The sequence below is a fragment of the Podarcis vaucheri genome (assembly GCF_965113315.1).
Source record: "Podarcis vaucheri genome assembly, chromosome: 9".
NCBI classification, from domain to species: domain Eukaryota; kingdom Metazoa; phylum Chordata; class Lepidosauria; order Squamata; family Lacertidae; genus Podarcis; species Podarcis vaucheri.
Window position 1 is genome coordinate 38,249,596 of NC_138767.1, and position 6,000 is coordinate 38,255,595.

Here is a 6,000-nt window from a genome sequence, read left to right on the forward strand (position 1 = left end):
TAATAAACTGCTAGTCCCTGTTGCCTCTTTGTTTACCGTCACTGCTCACCACATTGTTGTTTTCATCGAGCAACTACCTCATCAATGCATATGGGAAGGTCCGTTGTCCAATGTGAGTCATTAGAACCTGCAGTCTAAGAAGATGACGGGAAGCAATCTCCCCTTTGATGAGAATTTCTGGGATGTTGTTATTTGGTGTAGGTAAAATAGCCAAAACGGCACCTGAGATATTGCCAAATTGGAGGAAGACATGAACTAGAATTTAATAACTGTTTTTCATATCTGACAGTATGAGTGTTACACAACCCACAGTGAGAGCAGAAAAAAACAAGTTAACATTGTGAATAGATTATTTTTAATCAAATAAGCAGGCATTTCTGCTTTGTGCTGACAAGCTGAAATAGGATATTTCAGGATCAAGAGCAGCAACTCAACAGCTCAGCTTGTCAGCTGCTACAGAATTTGAACTGCATCAAAATAAGTGGACCTGAATTTGGTTTTAAAAGGGTGATAGCTTTTTAACCATATACAGCTGAATATGTATTATTGGCAGTAAAGGCTGTAGTTTCTTTTAACTTCTCTGGAACAAATAATAAAGATACTGGTAAGTATTGAATTTATGCTGCATGGTAACTGATCACACTTTTTGAACATTATCAGTTATCTGCCCTCTTTAGGACAGCCTTCAGAGAAAGCACTCTTATCACAAATATAATTGTTTGTTAAAGTGTCACACTGCATTTCACTTCAGTATACATGAGTCATAAGATGAGGTTTCCCACACTTACTGGAACGTGCAGTCTGCAAAGCAATTTGGCTTGGTTTTTAAAACACTTAAAATCTCAGTTTACCCTTTAGCTTTAAATAATAGTAACTGCAAGTCTTCTTTGGTTGAAAATAAAATCTTTCTGCTCACTAGCCAGAAGACAAATATAAATAGCGCCAATGTGTTTTTAAATTACTTTAAAGCTAATTTGGCTGGGATCCACATTGCACATAGCAATGTGCCTGCTCCTCCCAAGACCGCTTGGTATGTAACTCCTATTAAAGGGTGTCTCCTTGGCTCAGGAAGTTTTTATATCATTGACAACTTAGGACAGCATGTGCTAATAAGATGTATGCTATGCAGGCACTTCTCCAATTCTGCTTCATAGAGGCTCAGCAAAAGAGGCAAGAGTGGAAGTGTTTCAGACACGCACATGATTTTGAGGTGTGCCATATTTAGTGGCCTAGTGTCACTAAGTGAAACCCACCAGTTGACAAGAACATGTCTCAAAAATTGTTGACTCCCTGCTGGTACAGAGAATGCAAACACCATTCTGACAGCATCTGGAAAAGAAGATGGCTGCAAACCAGGCTTTTTGTTTACTTGGAAAGTTAATCTTTTACATTTGAAGTGTAGAGATTGGGGCCTACAGTTGTGAACACAGAGTACTTCAGGATTCTCCTGAAATCTGGCAGCTGTAACGCATGCAAAGCCTTAAAAGAGCTCAAGAGCTCTGGAGACAAAAATATTATTGTGATAAAATGGACATAGGAATCCCTATGAATTCACACCACGCTGATTTCCCAGCATCTCCAGGCAGGGCTGGAAATGTCTGCATCTAAAACCCAATCATCCAGAGCCATGGCCAGTCAAGCTTGCCAATTCTGAGCTAGGTAGCCCAACAGCCTGACCTGGTGTGTGTGATTCTGTATCTGCAGCCCAATCCCATGCATGTTAACTACAGAGCTCACTGAGTTCAGCAGGACTTGAGTGTGTATAAGATTGCTGCCTATCTGTGAATAATCCTAAACAAAACTTACTTCTGAATGCATAGAATTGGGCAGCTAGAACTATGTATGGGTGCCTGAGTCAATTTGGTTTTTTTGATTTGCATTATCCTATGGCTTTAAAATGGATGGGCAGTTACTATACCATCCTCATGCGATACAAAAAAGGATAACTTCTAAAGAAAAACTGCATTGAATCATATAGGATGGGCAAGTGATGTTATAGAAGTATAGGCTGTGTACTCCTAGTGGAGAGTTGAGCCCCTGTGAATTCAGGGCAACTTCTAAGTAATTAGGACTTAGGCTGCATAGGACTGGGCTGTAAAGTATTGGCCAAACACTGATCTGTTTAGAGCTGTGGTTAGCCTCAAAGTGATCTGTCTGGAGACTTAACCACAACCCCCGTTTGATGAGATTTAGAATGAGGTGGAGCAGCAGCAAACTGCCTACTTTATACTTCTCAGCACTTTGATCACCTCTTCCTGTCCCTAGCCAGTCCATGGCTAGTGCAGCGAAAATCAGGGAAGCGTGTATGTGTGCGACAATGGGGATCAGTTGGCCAGTGCACTGTTTTTCTAAATGTGCTGGTTGACATAGCTAGTGCTGGCTCCAGGTTTTGTGGGGGGGGGGGGTCCTCATGCATGATGCCTACAGTGTGTTCCTTCTAGGGACCTGCTTCCTTGCCCCTGTCCCCACTGCCAGTTGCCCTCTCTCTCTGGGCCCATTACTGCTAAGAAGGAGAGGGCAAGGCAAGTGAAGCCTGTTGCTCATTTTCCTTGCTCTCATCACCCTTCCTGTTGCTCTCCCCCACTCCTTGGAAAGATTAGGGGATCAGTTAAAAGGAAGTGAAACTTGAAAGTCAATTAAAATCTCTTTAGGATGCCTGGAATTCATTTAAAACCACAATAATAAAACCTGAAAGAAAATGAATACTAATGATTAGGAAAGTGACATGTAACCCGAAGAGGATGCCAATGTGATTAATATAAGATTTAAAAGTGCTGTAAAAGACTGCAGGTTGCCCACCCCTCAAGCAGACATACAGGCCCTTATTCTGATCTAGCAGGGCTCTATTTTCTTATGTCTTTAGGGAATTTGTGGTTACTTTCACCAGGATTGAAATCAGTGCAAATTTACTTATTATTCTAAACTGTGGTGATGAGATCTAGAATTTAGGACAGTTCCATTTTATATTGTAAGTGGGATTCAACTGTGCCATTGGAGTAGATCTGGAGCTCTTGCACAACAAAACTGCTTCCAGTTAAAATAGACATTTCAGGGTTAAGGAAAATGTGGGCTAAATTGGTTTATGTGAAATCATAGAACTTCCTGGCAGATCAGAATGCTCAATAAACTGCTGGCATCATATAACCTCCTTGCAAGCAAATCAGACTGAACACTTAATACACAAGTGATGTGGAAGAAACCTTAGTTGCTTTCCCATAATTGTTAATCCTCTTCTTCATGCCACTGTTTACCTTCTGTGTTCTAAGACTTGGATTGCAGAGCTCTGTAATAATAGGGAGACACCAGCTGCCCATCCATGGTTTTTGAACCTCAACCTCATTTAGGGGTTGGCACCAGACACAGAGATAATATCAGGAGCTAGTTTATAACCTCCCCTTCCTAATTCACTATATGTAGATATTAACAGGGATTGATATTTTATTCCCCCATTGCAGCTACAATATGGGGCTATTGCAGAACCTGGAATAGCTCAGTTGGTAATGGATGAGACTCAGTCTCAGGGTTGTGGGTTCAAGCCCCATGTTGGGCAAAAGATTCATTGCATTGCAGGGAGTTGGACTAGATCAGTTTTTCCCAAACTTTCTGACTGTGCCCCCCTTCCAACCTTGTTTCCTTCCTGTGCCCCCCATAGGTGTTACTCAATACAGATCTCAGGTTCTGCCCCCCAACAAAAGCCTGTCCCCTAACAAAAATCCTGGCTACACCCATTCTACCAGTAGAAAGGCAGCTATTTAAATGTTTTGTTCGTAAATAGAACATGTTTTATTTATAATCTTATAATTTATGCAAAATACAATTACATAAAATGATAGGAACATAATGAAATATTGGTGAAGCAGAAGAACAGAATCATGGAGCTGGAAAGGACATCAGGAGTCAGCGTTCTAGTGCAACCCCCTGCAATGTAGGAAACTCAGCTAAAGCATCCATGACAGATTACCATCCAACCTCTGGTTAGAAACCTCCAAGGTAGGAGAGTCCAGAACCTCCCAAGGAAGATCCATCTTCCATGTATTATACAAAATAAACAACACTTATTTGACCTAAGTTAATTGACACAGAGGGGGAAACCTACAGATACACCCAAAAGGCACCTAGGGAGTTCTGTATATAGGAGAATTTTAAAAAACAAGTGGTCCTCACTGACCTGGTGCAAAAAGATATTGTCATCCAGAGGAGCCCTGGCTGCCTAGATAAAACACTATAGCCCAGAGGTTTTCAACCTTTTTGAGTCCACGGCTCCCTTGACAAACTACATTCTTTCTGCAGCACTCCTGTGGGGCTCATGAACCCAGTTATGTCACCCCTTGCCTGCAGAGTTGGCAGCCTCTCCCCCTTTTTTGAACACACTCTCACACTCTCTTGAGTGTTCCCTCAGCCTCCTCGCCTCTCCCCTCTACTTGGGAGTCCTCTGGGCAGCCACTGCTGCCGCCCCTGGTCTCTGAGCTGCATCTAAAGAGAGGGGTGCCCCCTCACACTGCCCCACAGGGGCCTGAGAAGAGGATGCCCCCAGTCTTAGTGGCCCAATGGCCAAACGTGAGGACAGCATGTTTGGCGCTTCTGGACCTGCATGGGGGCCACTCAGGGCAGGCACTGCACACGGCAAGCACAAGAAAGGCCAGCATGGTACCAGCCTGCTTTCCTGGCCTCCCACTTGTCTGTCCATTCCCAACAGCAAGGGCTGGTGGACTGGCTGGCTGGGCTCCCTCACCCACATGCTTACTCCGAGGCAGCCTCTGCTCCTGGCAACCAGCACCCCCTGGTCAGCCCCAGAGGCACCATTCGCCTGCAGAGCTTGTAGCCAAGGCTGCAGCAACAAACAGCTACGCAAGCCTTTGGGAGGCAGAGATGCGAGAGGGCATCAGAGGAAGGGAGGGAAGCAAAGAGGGACAGAGGCCATTGTTGCCTGCGGCACCCCTCATTCAAGGAACCCCAGGGTGCCTCATTCAAGGAACCCCAGGGTGCCACGGCACACTAGCTGAAAGCCACTGCTATAGCCCCTCACAGCCTTACCTGGGAGTAAGTCCCACTGAACTCAGGGCAGCTTTCTTCTGAGCAGAGAGTTTTTAATAGATGCAATGCAATAATAGTAATAATTTATTATTTATACCCCGCCCATCTGACTGGGTCTCCCCAGCCACTCTGGGCGGCTTCCAACCAACTATCAAAAACAATACAGTGTCAGACATTAAAAACTTCCCTAAACAGGGCGCCGCCACCAAGAAGGCCCTCTGCCTGGTTCCCTGTAACCTCACTTCTCGCAGCGAGGGAACCGCCAAAAGGCCCTCGGTGCTGGATCTGAGTGTCTAGGCTGGATGATGGGGGTGGAGACGTTCCAGACGACCCCGCTTGGCTAGGCGCTGGGGTGGATAGCAACACTGGTCTACTCTGCAGGATTGTTGTAAGCCACTCTATGTCCTTCTCATGAAATATGGGCATAAATACCTCGAATTTCACCCTCCCTCCACCTACAACAAGGGATCTGTATTCTTCCGAGGCTGCAGGACGCTTCTGTCCCTCCCTCCCGAAGAACCGCTTCGACAACGTTTTATGTATTTATTCATCAACCAAGGAATATATAAGCGTTATGAAATAAGCAAATACTTGCAAGGCAATTAAAAAACACACACACACCAAACTAAAGGATCTTTGCTTTCACCTTTTGTGCGAGGAGGTGAAAGGACTGCGTTTGCCCCCGCTGTAAGAAAGAGGCAGGTTCAGGTCTCTCCGCAGACACAACAACCGCCGTCCGAAACTTTTTTTCAAACTCCAACGGACATGGCTGCCTTCGACTGCGCCTGCGTCTCCCTTTGCAACGCCCCCGCAGCTGCCCGGTTTCTACGCAGGCGCAGTTGGCAGACGTAGTCCCGGAGCAGCTGGGCAGGGCGGGGTCAAGGCTAGAGGAGGTTGCGGTTCAAGTTTGCGTCCTCTGGCGTATCCCGGATGTGAAAAGGTTCGGAGCAGCGGGGTCATTTCCTT